Source organism: Lonchura striata, chromosome 2 (assembly GCF_050655825.1).
Source record: "Lonchura striata isolate lonStrDom1 chromosome 2, ASM5065582v1, whole genome shotgun sequence".
Lineage (NCBI taxonomy): Eukaryota > Metazoa > Chordata > Aves > Passeriformes > Estrildidae > Lonchura > Lonchura striata.
In genome coordinates, this window is record NC_140704.1 from 46,430,162 (window position 1) to 46,446,683 (window position 16,522).

At 44.0% G+C, this 16,522-nt stretch overlaps 1 protein-coding gene across 8 annotated transcripts in view; it reads left to right on the forward strand.

The window, feature by feature from the left end:
* Window positions 1-16,522, forward strand: part of BMPER (BMP binding endothelial regulator) — a 150,591-nt gene that overhangs the window by 40,606 nt on the left and 93,463 nt on the right. The gene's annotated exons all lie outside the window — the stretch shown is intronic.

Consider the following 16,522-nt stretch of genomic DNA (forward strand, 5'->3'; position numbering starts at 1 on the left):
TTAAGTCATCACTGCACCTGCAGAGATCAGGGTGCTAAGGTAATTAAAAAAAAAAAAAGTTTTAATCCTGTAATAATGAAAACATGCTGTCACACATGTCACAGTGATATATGCCCTGGGCTCCTGCTTTGCTGAATGCCTTTAGTCCCAGTCTGAGAACTCCCTCTGTACTTGGTGGGTTCCTCTCTTGCTTCAGCTGTGAAGCAGTAGCTTTACACTCTGGCTTTCCTTAGTTATGTTCCTCGGGGTAGGGCAGGTCTGAATGGTTGAGAAGTCTGTAGAGACATGCTTGAGTCTTTTTGGGTTCTACTTTGCTCTTTCGTATCTGTGCAGATATTGCCTATTGCCCAGCTATTGGTGTACCAGCATCTCCTTGACCAACTTTCCTTTGTTCTGTGATTATCAAAAGCTTTTGTGCAGAGAAGAGCATTGGAGGGAGGTACCTTTACACTGGAGAGCAGTGCAAAGAAATAAAGAAATAAAGGGTCACACCTGCATATCTGACCTTGAGAGTTACCAGTCTCAGCTGTGTTAGAAAAGGGAATGCATCAACTATTGAGAGTAAGAAGTTTAAAACCACTTAACCATGCCTTCCAAGAAAGAGAGCATGAGTGTTTTGAATGTTAATGACATCTGTATAAAATGTCCAGCTCTCAGGCTGAATCTTTCTGACAGCTAAAGAGGTGCCATCTATGTGTGAGCCACACAAGACCTTCCTTCCATCTTTCTGCAGAGCCTTTTTTTACCCTCTTGCCGGTTTCCCCCAGAACAGAGCCTGTGCTAATTCCTATGTGATTTAAATTTGAAGTCAATAAAGGAGGCATCCTCAGGGCTGTGATAGCAGTTTGCTGCCTGCTTTGCATCCATTCCCTTTTGGGAGTGGGTCCTCAGTGAATCTCTTATCTAAGCAGTTGGTGGATAGATGTCTTATTTGAAGATGCCTATCTAGTCATGCAAAGTGATGGAAAAAGGCTTGTGTGTGATGTACTGTAATTTGTGCAGGCTTTAACAGATGGATGGAAGCTCTTCAACTTAAATTAGATTTCTTCTGGGATTTCAGTCTTTTGTGGAAACTTGGCATATAAAGTAGCACAAACTGTTGCTAAGGTATTTTGGGGATACTATACCTTATACATGGTATAAGGATTTCAGCTACTCTCACTTCAGGGTGAATTCTGCATTTTCTTGGGAGCAAGCTCTTCAAATTATGGAGGATTCTGGAATCCACAGGCCATCACCGTCCCAGGGGCAGCTCAAACTTGGGACTACAGATGCCATTGAATAGGAAGAAAATAAAGAGGGATGGGTGTGGTTTATTTCCCTGGAGAGATGTAGGGTTGATCTGCTAAGGTTGATCTCACTAAATGTATTAAAATGAGGAATTACTTAAATAAAGTATTTTTATTGCTGCAAAATGATGTATCCAGAAGGAAGTACACATCTTCAGATCAGGACTGGGGGAACACATTTCTGGACATCAGTTTGGCAGTTCAGGTTTGTAGTATTATCAGCTCCAAATGGTGCCTACTAGATACTACTGAGCTCTCAAAGAATGTGAAATTGCTGTTGTTTGTTTATTTGTTTTTAACACATTGTTTATATAAATAAGGACATAACTGGGATCTTGGGAGCTGGGGGTCCCCATCTGGGTGGAGCAGGCTGGACAGATGGAGGGCTTCCTCTGTGTTCCATGGCCCTGGAGGGCAGAGAAAGCAATGACATGGCTGCATCTGGGCAATTCACTCGGTCCTTACCTGCTGGGTGTTCAACTCATTCATGTGGTTCCTGTTTAACACCACTTGTGGTCCTAGCTGTTGTCTACTGAAAACCAGACCTAGCCCACCAAACTCATTTCATGGAGGTCAGCAAAACTAGCCATTAACTAATAACTTTTGGGTTGTTACTGAGCCAGGCAGCGCTCTTGGCGGCGAGGCGGAGATGAAAGGCCCAGTATTCCATTACCGCTCTCCTAAGTGAGCTGCTCCTTGGGGCGACTAAGATTTCTTGCTGAAAATGAGAATGTATCACCTCTCACTCAATGCATATTGCCTGTCAGGAGTGAACGAGCTGGCTTTTAATGACTCAGTTTCTCTGGGGAGAGGCATTTGTGTAGGAAAGGTGGACAGGATAATAGGGATCTCCTCGCACCCCGGCTGAAACCCAGCTGTCTCACAATAATTCATCTGTCTAGCCTGCTCCTGCTTTTTGTGATAGGCCAGTGGCCTATTCTAGAGAAACCCTGGCTGTTTTCCCTACCATAAGCACCTACTTAAACGAAGAACTGGCTTCTTTAATCAAGTGTTACTTCTCAGATACTACTTTTATGAGGTTGAGAGTGTGTTTCTGCTTGCACAGTAAGAGCGCTTGGCTTACATGTTTCCTTTCCTACAGCCTGCATTAAAATAGTCAGACTATGATTATTGTAAATGTTTTCATTTTCTCCTTTGATGTAGCACGTTTGGGGAAAAAAAAATAGTGGAGGGGGAAGGAGACAGGGCCAGGGAGGGAGGAGAGGAGTTTTGGCAGAAAAGTGACCTTGCGTGAGAGCGGTAACCATGGAGAAGCTTATCTTTAGGTGGTAGTATCCAACCTCATAAGTAGCCCCTCTTGACTCCTTTGAGTGCTGTTACCCAGACCGTGGGCGCTGCGTGTTCCGGCATGCGAGGCATGCGGCCGTGCGAGGCACCGCCACGCTGGGAGCGCGCAGCCCCGTGGAGACACCACGGCCCCGGGCCGGCCTTGCTCCACACCCCTACGGGGAGAAGGGAAGCGGACCTTCTTGGGAAGTGGAGGCTGGGTTATGGCATTGCTGGGAGTGGGAAAAGTTGCGCTGCCTGTCAGTCCTGCAGAGAGACATGTCCCAGGAATGGCCATCAGCAGGTGGTTATTTGTGTCTGGTCCCCAAACAGCATCATTTCACAAAAGCGATGCTGTCCTCTTAGTTGCTCTTCCAAAATGATTTGGAGCAAATAAAACCCAAATAGCTGGAAGCAGAGCACAGGGATTGGAGGCTCTTGGAGAGCTGAGTCAGAAAGGAGCCTCTGCTCAATCTTCTTTGCATCCTTTGGGGCTTTTAAACCACTGCTCAGAGGGGTTAAAGATGTGCCCAGCTACTGGTCTGCAGGTGCACTTTTGGGTGTGTGCGTGCAGGAAATGTCTTGTCACTTATATTCCTGTATGCTAGGATACAAATACTGAATAATAAACGTTTTGCACAAAGAAAAGGAAATCACAACGGCAAAATCTGTTTCTAAATCAATGAGTAACAGACGTCCCAACTGTGATAAGTAATGAGAAACTACATATGTAAGTGTTTTGGATGCTGAGGGTGGAATGAATCTTGTCTAGCTGCAGCTATTCAGAAGTAATGTGTCTGATCTGAACTACTTATCTGGGCTCCTCTTCAGTTAATTTATAGAGAGAGAGAGGTGGGATAGATTACTCTCTGCAGATGCTTATCTTCCTCCACTAACTAGAGGGGGAGCCTACCCAGCTCCTGGCCTCAGAGATGGCTGAAGATAGCCAAGACCGATCCTGCCCCTGCAGTCAGCTGGGTGATTAAGCACCCTGATACTGCTTTAAAGGCTTGGCTTTAACTGGTATTGGGAGCTGCTGGAATACATTCCCACCACAAAAGACAGTGGGAGAGGTATGCCAGTCTACTGGGAAACTCAGGAGAATGCGCAATTAAATGTATCCTCAGTAAAGCTGAGGATAATTCAAATTCAAATTTCCATCCTTAGTGCAGTGCCAAATGCTGATCTTCCCAAATTTCCATGTACTTCAGCTGCTTTGATTCAGCTCCAAACTGCAGCAGACACGGTCTGCCCTTACTCTGGGGCTAAGAAACAGAGACAAGGAGTTGTAGTGAGGGGTGGAAAAGCAAAGAGTTGGTCTTTTGGTAGGAGCAGTGTTCACATCTTCAAAATTAGTGACATTAGTAAAGTGGTTGGTTTATGGGTGGATGCAAATTGAAACCAGGGTGTGCTCAGAAATGGGATGTGGAGGGTTGGTTACTGTGTCTGTCTGGGAATACCCCATCATTTTGTCTGCAGGTTTTTGCAAGGCTAGTGAGTTTGGCTTTCCCGGTAACCTAATAAAAAAAAAAAAAAAAAAACAGCCCTGGAGGTAGATGAAGTGTGGTTGTGGAAGAGCAAGGACTTGGTATGTGCTGAACTTCAGCAAGAAAAATAATGTAGCATGGAGACATAGGCATTCTCCTGTTATTTATATTTTCTTTATCTGATTTTCTTCAGGTTTCAAAAGGTATACCTGCTTTCATGGGGATTGTACACTATCTGGGCCATGTCTAAAATATGAAATTCCTTTAATTTTGGAAATACCAGTGTTAAAAAAATTTGGACATTTAAAAATAAAAAGTTGAAATCAGTGTGTTTTTTCTTTTATAAGAATGCATAGCCACTTTAAATATTTTTTTCTGATTTCTCTCAAAAAGCACATCTCTGAGGAAAAGCTAAAAATTATTTTAATAAGATTCAAGAAACAAAGTTAAAAAAAACCCCTAATAATATTCATAATTTTTATAAAATAGAAGTAGGCTGTAGCATAGCAGTGCGAGTGGGCATGATTCAGTGTAAATAATTTTTATTCATAAGCACTTCAGATCTTAGAATTTCAGACACATATTTCTGTGTCAAGGTCTCATTTCCTCCCTCTGTGGATATTTGACTTTCATCCTATGTGTCTCCTACCTGCAGAGCTTACTAGCTCACCTACTCAGAGTGTGTTCCCAGCTCAGGCTGCACAAACCCTTCATCATACTTTTAATTTTGGTGAGGATAAAATGAGTCTTTCTATGCAGTGAGAGACTGTGCCCTGTTTGGGTGCATTCCCAAGGGAATAGAGGTATTGAGCAGCACCCTTAAGGTCTGGAATACTCTTTAAGATCATGGGCTCACAACACACAGCCTCTTTCTCATATCCCTTTCTTCCTTGAAGCTTTTTTTCTTGTCCCTCCTACTCTTCAGGGTTTGGCTCAAATTTGCCTTCCATGCTTCAGCATGGTTCCTGCTCCTCTGGTTGTGCTGTCAGAGGAGTTTGCCTCCAGCTGTTCTTCCTTGTCCATCATTTCATACAGGTAGCACTACCCAGTTACTATTTCTGAGATGGCATGTGTGGGCAGCAGTAAAACATGAGTGCCTGTTGTGCTTTACATTCTAAGGACATGGATTCTGTTCCTGAGAGAAAAAATATGTGGAAAAAGAGTGTGAAGAAAGATGAAAACATGATTTAGCAGATTTCCGTGGGGATTTTTTCCTGTTAGAAAAGGAGGGTAGAAATGCTGAGGAATTGGAGGAAGGTGTTCTAACTTTATAATGCTCTTGTTTAGACAGAGACTGTCTTTCCAGTTTTATGATCAAAGATGGTATTGTGATAATGAATGAATGAATGAAGTGGTACTAGAAGCCATGAAAGACTTAAAGCTTCTTGGGTACCTGAGTGGCCCAAATGAATGCTGATTAACAACACTCCTAAATGGGGCATTGCAGTACAGAGAAAAAGTGTCCAGGACTTCTAGTCATTTAAAGGAAATAAATACACAAAGCAGGGTGGATTTTGCATTCCTAAAGCATATAAATAAAACAGTAATGCTGACCACTTTTAAATGGTGATAATAAGGGCTTATACCATGAGTGCAGGTTGCTGTTGTTTCTGACAGAAAAGGAACAGAGCTTATGCTGTCAGGTGTCTGTCCCCTGTTAAACTTTTCCTAATTAACAGACTGAGATTGATTATTCTTACTGACAAAGAAGAATTAACTACAATGAGCTTTAGCAATAAAGGAGAGCTGTTAACAGGCAGCTTCTGATGAGGAGACTATTTTTTATGGGTATTGGGGTGCAATTAGGACTACAAACACGTCTGCTGTAACTCACTCCTTGCAAAGGCAAAGATCTATCTTAAAGTAAAAACAAAGCAGTAAGATGGCAGAAAACAAAGAACCTGGTTAAAGTAAGCAAACAAGCAAATAAAAAGAACCTGCTGTTCATCAGGGGATGAAAGGCTTGCACGTGGTTCCAGAAGTTCCCAGTGAAGACAAAGGTTTTATGAGAAAGGCTGTAGCAGTTCTTGTAAGTGGCTTCAAATGGGAATGCGTGTGGCATCTTGTGGGAACGCTTGTGTGCAGAATTGATTTGGGTCTAAAATATTCCCTCAAACTGTGATAGGAAGCAGTAAAAGCAATAGCTTGTCAATTAACCAGGCCTTTGTTTGCCAAACATTTTATGGAGAGTCCAAGACCCTTTTGGCTGGTGGTACAATGAAGGGAAGGCTGAAAAGAGTAGGAGGGCTTGGCTTTCATGTTTGTCATCCTTTCAGTTTAAATAAACTTGGATGTTGCAGGTTTGGGGCTTGTTATCAGATAACAATAGTTAATGATTTTAAACTTGCACACAGCCCTCTGTGTCCTTAGACAAGAAGGCTTAGTATACACGATCCTGGTAAATGAATTTACATGGGAGCTTCATTAACTGTGAAATGCCTACTTGTTTTCCTCTCTCTGATTTCAAAAGCAAAAAATGAGGTAAAAATGAAGTATTTGAGATAATACTTTATTTTTATTTACATGCAAACATTTAGGTTTTATCATAGAATCATATAATGTTAATAGGTTGGAATAGACCTTAAAGGTCATTTAGTCCCACCTCCCCTCCCTGTAGAAGAGGTTGCTCAAGACCTTATGCAACCCAGTTTGGAATGAAAATTAATATTAGCTCCGTTGGCTAGAGCATGGTGCTAATAACACCAGGGTTGTGGGTTTGATTCCTGTATGGGCTATTCACTTAAGAGCTGGACTCAATGATCCTTGTATGTCCCTTCCAACTCAGAATATTCTGAAATTCTATGATTTTCCACCCCTCTTTCTTAAGTCTGACCTTGTATCACTTTGGGTGTTGATTTATTTTAGTTAATCATGTTATTGTTGTTGACATTGACTATATGTAATATGTTTTGTAGAAAATGTAAAGTGAAACTTGGGATCAATAAGTTTGAATTGCTGTTGAGCTCTAGTGTGGTTGTCAAATTTCATTTTGACTTACTGTCACTCTGCCTAAATTCTTCTTGCTCTTTCTACTCCATCCTACAACATTGTTTTTGTTTTCTGTCGTTGAAGAATTTTCTGTTGATAAGGGAGTAAGTTTCCAACTCTAACTGATAACCTAGTCTCCAGCTGGGATATGTGATAAATTAACATTTTTAAAAACAAACCAGTTGTATTGAAAGGATAGTTAAATCTCCTTGGATTCCATCAACTTTTAAAATGTTAGCAAAAATACTTACTGCTTTTTCCTTATTTCATGTTTGGAGACAAACACATTGGATAGTCAAGGGGAGTAAAATGATACCCAGCAAATTATTTTCAGGATTCTGGCAGCTGTAACTTTTTCATACAATGCATCCTGTTAGGCTGAGCGTAGAATAGGCAGAATAATTCATTGGCTGTCAAAATAGACATGGGAAACAGAAAAGGAAAAAAAAAAGTGCTTTGAGACATGACAGTGATTTACTCCCTTGGGTTTAACCTGTCAGAAATAGAATGTGACTAGGTGCTAAACTATCAACATCCTTGGCACTCTGCTGTGGGTACATCAATGTGAAGCAAAGCTGAAGAAATCCTTGCAGGCAGCAAAGGGTCAGGAGTGGGATGTAAACACCCAGCTTCCAGTGTGGGTGTCTGAATATGAAAGGTGATGCCTTAAAAATGCTCTTAACTCTAGCCATAGAAATTGCCTGAACGTCTTAGCTTTTTTCCAGGAAGTTCCACTCCCACAGTACCTAAATTTCTGTCCCAAACATGACTAGAACACCATTAAACTTAACAGCTCGAAGGGTCATTGAAAACCCAAGAAGTTTTCAGCTCTCTGCCAGAAGCTTTGTAACGAAGCATCGAGATTTTCTACAGAAAGCAGATGTGTGTATATGTGCTGTTTTTTGGTGGTTTTTTTTTTTTTTTTATTTTGTGGTTTTTTTTGTTTTTTTTTTTTTTAACTGGAGTTGATGGCATTACTTGTTTTGTGCTAAAATCATTGGCATGGAAATTCCTTTATTGCCCCTACTTGGGTGTCAGAGTCAATGCAAGTGAAAGACCAGATTTCCAGCACTCAGATCTCATGTTTGAGGCATTGGAGCCCAAAAGGATTTAAGTAGCTTGTGTGCTTTGTATGGTTCCTTTTCCCTTTTTTCTTTTTCTTCTCTAGAACACATCATCAAGAATTTTCTGAGAGTAGGACAGAAGCTAATGTGCCTTTGCCAATAAAACCCTTCTTCACAGGAAAACACGGAGCCAGTCTCAACTCTGAGAGCATAACAATGAAGAGAGTCTTGTTCTTTTTACTACCCTCTGCCTTGCACCATATATTCAATATGCTCAACAAAAATTTCAAAATGAGTTAATGCATATGAAAATAATTAACTGCAAGAAGTGTAAGGATTTTCTGCTTTTCAGTGCTCAGCCTGTTCTCTGCCTTCTCTCCTAGGGGCAGCATAACTTTCCTTCTCCTGGATGCAGATGAATAGCAATTCTTCCTAGCAGTCTCAGTTGCTGATGTACTATTTATTCTTTCAGCAGCCAGCTGAACTGCTCTGCTCCCTGTCTTTTGAGGTCAGTTTTTTAAATTCCCAAAGGTTCCTGCAATTACAATTCCTCCCCCATCTAGGCTTTTTAGTGCTGCACTTAAGCAAGTATGTGTATGTCTGGAATGATGCAGGGAGGGAAAATCCCATATTTATTATATCTTCAACTCTCCATTGCTTTTTGTAATTGACAGGCACATGTAAAAATCTCGTATCAGTAGTACTTGCACAACATTTGTTGCTGTGACTTTGTCTTTTTGACTGTGAGCCTGATTCTAACTTTGTGAGCACTTTATAAAGTAGCTAAGTGGGAATAGGACCCATAAAAGTCAACACCTGGTGGAAACCAAGCCAGGGAGGCATTTTCTTTCTCCATGGTGGTGTTACATTCCTTGTGGTCTGCAGTAATAGCTCTGCCTCCTGAAGTATGGGCTGTGGGGTTTTACTCCATGTTCAAATTGACATTGCTTGAAGCTTTAGCATTTGTGGTATTTGAAGCACACATTTTCACTTCCGGAGTATTCAGCACAGCAGAGGTAACAGCAAGTGATTATATAAAATGAGGAGTGAGTTATAGTCTACTGTGAGGATGGAGAAAGATGGAGGGAGAAGAAGCATGCTTGTACATCAACAGAAATATCATCAACTTCTGTAACACATTTGCTGTCATTTTATTGAGAACAGCATTTTGCAGTGTTTCTCTGAGTCAGATAAGAGGCTAATGAGGATACTATTAATATATCTAAAGGGACTTTTTGCAGTTTTCATAATGAGTGCCTATCTCTATTTCTAAATATCTTATCCATGTGCCTGTCATTGCTGAAAGTCTCAGACTTTCTTCGAACTTATGGAAAGGTGGCAAAGTTCCCAAAGTAGACTTGGATTTGACATGCTTATTTCCTGATACTGCTCTTCAGACTTCAGTCTGTAGCCTGGTATACTCTGATTATAATAAATGTTTGATTCCTTGTCTGATTTTTCTTGTAGGGCAATGGGTTCCAAACAGAGAGGATATTCCTTTCTCAGTCTGTAACAAAGTTTAGCAGAATGGAGCCAAATCATGCCTAGGGAATAATTTTGTCCTTCATGATGTGGTGGTTGCAAAATAATATGTGAAGCACATGGTGCTCTAAGGGAGCAAGCAGGGCTCAAACTGGCTGGCACCCTAGAGCTGCTACAGAAAGCAAAGGTGCTGGCTTGCCCATGAAAACCCAGGGATATACAGTACAGAGATTAAAATCTGAAATTTCCAGCTCCCCACAAAATCCTTAATCTCTCCTTCATTTTGAGCTCTACCTTTTTAAAATATGTACATTTATTCAGGTGGGGAAGCATGCATAAGATATATCCTGGAAGTGGGCAGATGAAAGCAAAGGTGAAAAACAAATTAATAATTTCTGATGTGCAGGATTTAAAAGGTATTTGTGCTCTTGCAAGTAAAGTAAACCAGTCATGATGGGAGTAGGAGCTTTAAGTCAGTATCATAAAAATAATTCTAAAATCTCATTTGAAGTTCATATGAACTTTGATCAGATAGCAGATTTCTCCTAGGGATGACAATTGCCCACAGAAGGAAAACTAAAATAAAACATAGCATACCACACATGCCTAGTCAGAATAGCCTGAAATGTTCATATCTGGAATGCCAACAAACATATTTGTGGTTCAACTACAGAATAAGTAACAATTTAATACTATTAATTCAAAATTATTTGAGCACACAATCTCTGGGTAGTATATAATATGAAATATATTAACTTTGCTTCCCCATTTCCACAGTGCTGAACAGGAATTTGAATGAAATTTAGTCTTCTATGATAGCTTTCAAAATTACTGGTTTAATAAATCAGAACCAAGATGTTGAAAATGTGTAGGAGTTTGACAATTTGTCTTCAACAGCCATAATACCAGAATGAGGATGTGTCAGCCCTATGAAATATTATCAAGATGTTTCTTTGCAGTCTGTTGACAGAAATGAAGTTGCTGGAGTTTTTTTAGCATTCAGGGTTTCAGCATTTCAGTTCAGGAATGAAAGCAATGAAAAGAAACAGGATGGAAATTTTAAAAAATGATGACTTATGATTATGCTCTTAGTTTTGAATTTGGCTCCAAAATCTATGTGTCTTAAAACAAGACAGTGATGAATTCCACCACCTCATTCTCAAATGAGAAAGTCTCAACAGCATTGGCTTTGAAATTATGGTGCTTAGAGAAGTTTCTTCTAGTCCTTTTAAACAAATTTCATTTAGACTCCATGTCTCCTCCTTTTATCTGAATTAAACAACACTGAACTTAAAAAGTTACAAATAATTGAAAGAATGTGGTTTTCCATGATAAAATTGAGATAACTTTGTTCATAAAAATGGAATCCAGGAACTGGGTTGGATGGGATAAAAATGAGGAACTAATTATGTCCACTGCATAATTTTATCACCTATTGCTAATATGCTGTTAAAACCTCAGACTGCTGTTTTTGGAGATGACTATGTGCTATCTCTAAATTTTGAAAAACAAACTATTTTTTGTGTAATCCTACACAATCTGCGATTTCCTGGTTTAATTAGGTTCATTTCAGTAGTGCTAACTCAGAGACAGATTGAGTCTTGCATTTGTAACTTACTGTTTTGATACTCAAGAACAAAAACTGGCAAGCTTAACATCCTGCATAAAGGCTTGGAGGCCAAATGGAAAGTTTCATCTAAATGGATTCTTTTGCCATATCGAGTAAAAAGGTTATGAACGGGGGGGCAGGGGAGTGGTGGTCGTGGGGAGAGTGCATAAAAAAAAAAAAAAATCTTTCATTCTGTCATTCTTTTCTTGTTCTTTTGCTCATTCTTTTGTTCTCTTGTTCTTTCTTGGAGCAGCCCCAGGGGCATGGAAAAGGCGGAGTGTGCACGTGTGTGTGTATGTGTGTCTTGCACGCGTGGGCAGCGTGCCCACGGAGAGCGTGTTTGTGCGAGGACATGCACTTGTGTGCACAGCCCTCAGTGCCCTTGGCCACGTGCCCTCAGGCATACCAATGTCCCTGGATCCTTGTGTCCCGTGGGCTCCCCATGTACTGTGGCCTCCTCATGTCCCCATGGGCTCATCATGTCCCTGTGGACTCCTTTTGTCCCCGTGGGCTCCCCGTGTCCCCGTGGGCTCCCTGTGTCCCTGTGGCCTCCCTGTGTCTCCATGGGATCCCTGTGTCCCCATGGACTCCCTGTGTCCCTGTGGGCTCCCCGTGTCCCTGTGGACTTCCCGTGTCCCCGTGCGCTCCCCATGTCCCTGTGCGCTCCCCATGTCCCCATGTCCCTGTGCGCTCCCTGTGTCCCTATGCGCTCCCCATATCCCCGTGTCCCTGTGCGCTCCCTGTGTCCCTGTGCACTCCCCATGTCCCCATGTCCCTGTGCGTTCCCCGTGTCCCTATGCGCTCCCTGTGTCCCTGTGCGCTCCCCATGTCCCCGTGTCCCTGTGTGCTCTCCGTGTCCCTATGCGCTCCCCATGTCCCCGTGTCCCTGTGTGCTCCCCGTGTCCCTGTGCGCTCCCCATGTCCCCGTGTCCCTGTGTGCTCTCCGTGTCCCTATGCGCTCCCCATGTCCCCGTGTCCCTGTGTGCTCTCCGTGTCCCCGTGCGCTCCCCATGTCCCCATGTCCCTGTGCGTTCCCCGTGTCCCTGTGCGCTCCCCATGTCCCCGTGTCCCCGTGCGCTCCCCGTGTCCCCGTGCGCTCCCCATGTCCCCATGTCCCTGTGCGTTCCCCGTGTCCCTGTGCGCTCCCCATGTCCCCGTGTCCCCGTGCGCTCCCCGTGTCCCCGTGCGCTCCCTGTGTCCCTGTGCGCTCCCCATGTCCCCATGTCCCTGTGCGTTCCCTGTGTCCCCGTGGGCTCCCAGTGTCCCTGTGCGCTCCCCGTGTCCCCGTGTCCCCATGTCCCCATGTCCCTGTGCGTTCCCTGTGTCCCCGTGGGCTCCCCATGTCCCCGTGCGCTCCCCGTGTCCTTGTGCGCTCCCCGTGTCCCCATGCGTTCCCCGTATCCCTGTGGGCTCCCCGTGTCCCTGTGCGCTCCCCATGTCCCCGTGCGCTCCCCGTGTCCCCGTGGGCTCCCCGTGTCCCCGTGCGCTCCCCGTGTCCCCGTGCGCTCCCTGTGTCCCTGTGCACTCCCCGTGTCCCTGTGCGCTCCCCATGTCCCCGTGCGTTCCCCGTGTCCCCGTGGGCTCCCCGTGTCCCCGTGCGTTCCCCGTGTCCCCGTGCGCTCCCCGTGTCCCTATGCGCTCCCCGTGTCCCCGTGCGCTCCCCGTGTCCCCGTGGGCTCCCCGTGTCCCTGTGCACTCCCCGTGTCCCCGTGTCCCCGTGCGCTCCCCGCGTCCCCGCGGGCGCCGCGCCCCTCAGCGGCCGGCTGCGGTTCCCGCCCCGCCAGCAGGCGGCGCTGCCGGGCGCGGCCCCGCGGGGCGCGCGGGGTCTCGGCGCAGTTGCCCAGCGCCACCTGGCGGCCGCGGGAGGAGGGGCCCCGCTCCGCAGTCCCGTAGCGTTTCCCAGGGGCCGCCTCAGAAACCAACATGGAAACCTGCTTGCGATGGCGGATTTTGTGCGAAAGACCGGGGGCCATAAAGTGAGAAGGAGGTCAGAGAGGTGGAGAGTGACCCGTTAAGATGGGCGATGTTGATGCCGCAGGGACTTGGCAGGGTCACCTCAGCCACGCCTTGGTGTTTCAGCCCAAGCCAGGGCGCGCATCGCACCAGGTGTGCCCTAGATCCATAACCACGCTGCAGGGACACGGCAGACGGGGCAAACAGACACCAAATTATCCCCCGGGCCTGGTGGAGCCCTGGGCTGTCCGTGTGGGGAGCAGAGGGGTTGAGCCTGGCCCGCCGCCCAGCCTGGCCCGGGGATGCTGGCCTTTGCAGCAGCACAGGGAGCTGCAGAAGAGAACATTTGATGTAGAGTGATAAAGAAGGAGTAGTTACCCCTTGTGACAATTACTTGCCAATAGAAATGCACTGTGAGGGTCTACAGCAGCCTGGTGCTCTACCCTTGAATTCAGCAGCTCCTAAGTAAAGAAATGGCCAACTATGACTAACTGGGCAATTAATAACAGACGTGTAATAGGAGCCATATTCAGAGATTCCAGCAGCTCTGGTTCTGCATGCAGTGAAACCCTGATTTAAATATAATTCCCTAGAACCTGAAAGTACTTGACCCTTTTTTTCTGTATGAGCTGACTTCCCAGCTGGTGGTGTTCCTGTGTGTGTATTTGTGCTAGTGAGGCCTTTTACGAGTGCTCCTGTTCTCTGCTTTCGCATCTCCCCATCATCATTTCTCTGGTAATAAAACTCAGGCCAGCAGGGTAAAATTGTTGGGTTTGATTTCTGGTGACGATGCAGTTTTTGAAAGAAACTTTTGCATATGCAGATTGATTAAAAACTGGCAATACTGGAACAACAGGCATTAACTTATGGGTTTTGGTTTTCAGCCTAATTAAAATTATAAGAGAATACAAAGGAATGAAACCTGAACAGTTGTGCGCTGCTGGGGAGAAAGGCAGTATTGAGTGCGAGTCTAGTGAGCTACAAGTGCTAAGTTGGAGTTGTTATTTATTATCAGAATGAAGATAAATGAAATCACCAGTCATTAACTCACAATGTGTAAAGAGCTCTGAAATTACTTTCCACACATGCAGACTCCCAAGGGGCAGCTGCAACCTCTCTGCCTCCTTGCAGCAGTTAGCAAGATGCAACAGCTTTGCTGGAGGGTTATCCACACTTGACATACCTTCTCTTACTGGGCAGAGGGCTTGACTTAGGAGGTGGTGGCTGGTCAGTGGGTGGGTCAGCTGGTCAGCATTCACATTGCCACTAAAATCACCATCTAGGGGACAAATTTAAACTACAACCTTAAACTCGATAATACTTCAATTTTTTTTGCAAGGCTGGGAAGGATTTGAGCGACTGGAGGCATTTGTAATCACCTGGAAAACAGAAAATGGTTTCTTGGTGATGGGCTTTCCTCTTTTAGACCTAAGGGGAAGAGTGCCGGAAGGCAATTACTCCTCTTGTTCTCTCAGGTGAGTTAGCAGGAAGATCCACCCGATGAAGTAAGTAATTAAGAGTGCCTGTCCAAAGTACTGTTAAAATTTATAAGGAGAAATAGTCTATGCCCTAGTAATTCCCATTCATATTTTATTTCCCTCATCTCTGAAGTGAAGGGCCTGGGGATGGTGTAGCAGATATGTAGAATAAAACGTAGACTTTTTTTCCTTTTTCACTGTCCTTTCTCTCCTTTTCACTCTAGTAGAGAATGCCTTGCTAATCCTGGGAAGAAGCACCCACATGGATTTCTCTGGGGGCAGCTCTGGCTGCCACATGCTTGACTTTTCACGGGTAGACAAGAAGGATGTTTATTTTGAGTCATCACCAATTTACTCGCAATTGAATATTTTAAAAGAAATATCTCATCTACTTAGCCAGTGCCTTTGTGTTCTCTGGGACTCCTATGGACACTTTCTATTGAGCCTGCTGCTAAAATAACCTGCTTAGGTGCTTTGTGTATCTGAATCCTCTGTTTACTTGTTCAGACATAAGGATTGACAGATTGAGGCAGAAGAATGGTTCATCTGGGCATGTGTCTTGTCTCCAGCACTTCCTATAAGGAGGTGTTAATTTAATATTCTTCCTAATACAATATATCAAGTTTCTTCAAGTTGATTGTGAGAGATGCTGAGGCCAGGAATGTGATGATTAAAAAGCGTAGTAAAACTGTCAATTACAGAACCTTGAGTAGGCCACATCCCTGCAGCATTACATAGAGGCCCATCATGCAGTAAGCAGAAATCAGAGGGTCAAAGGCATTTTAGAGTTGGATATAGTTAGAAGAAACACCACGGGTTTGGCTCTAGGCCATCCCATTCCCGTGAGAGAACACAGTGGAAGGTAGAGAGGAGGATGCCATTGCTGTCTCATGCAGCAGAATCTGCAGCCTCTCTTCAGGATGCAGAGGGAGACTGGCTTGATTTAGAAGTAGAAAAAGTGCCTGAAATGTTGGGGCAGATGAAGGAGGTAATTTGTTATTTACTAAATGTTTAATCATGCATTTGTGTTTTGTTGGTTTTTTTTTTTTTTTTTTTTTTTTTAAATTATTATTTTTGCTGCACTAATGCCATAGCCCATGCTTTCAGTACACACACTCTCTTAACCCTTGTTTTCTCTTGCTGGTAAGGTTGCTTCTGACTGATGTGGCACATAGTTACTGTACATAATGTTCTGTACTGTGGCACATATTTACTGTACTTTAACTCATCCAATATTCCATTATTCTCATATTAGGATATTAGGATAGGGATATTAGGATGCTCTTCATAATTATCAGCTGTCCAATGAGCTACTGCAGTGTAGCCAGAGCATAGCAGTGAGCACCTTCCTGGGTCACCTACAGAGATGACATTCCAAGAACAAGGAGAGGAAGGAGTGTACTCCAGGAACTAGCAATAACTGAGAAAACTCTGGCATATGGCATAATTTGAAAAGCACTTATGCTTTTAAAGAGAGGCTGTAACATACTGATGTTCGGATACCATTAAATAGCTACAAATGAAAACTGGACAAACATTACAAGTTCTGGGAGCTTGCATCCTGTGAGCAGAGCATGGCCTCATGTTGAAGGAGCAGAATTAAAAGTTCTATATGAACTTTGAGGTTAATTGTGGGTGATGGAACACATTATTTGTAGCTTTTAAAATGGGATAAATGATTTTGTGCTACTTCAGTGATAGCTCTAATGATGAAAAATTTTGGGAAGTGGGGAAGGTCCGTATGACTCAGCTACAGCTATATCCCTGGACTGGTAACACTTCTGGGGAAAATGGGCATTTGGCCAGCCAAGCTTAAGTATGAGCTCAGCTTCCACTGGGACTGCCTGTCCTGCTTTCTTGAAAAGCATCTGTATGCAGGACTTAT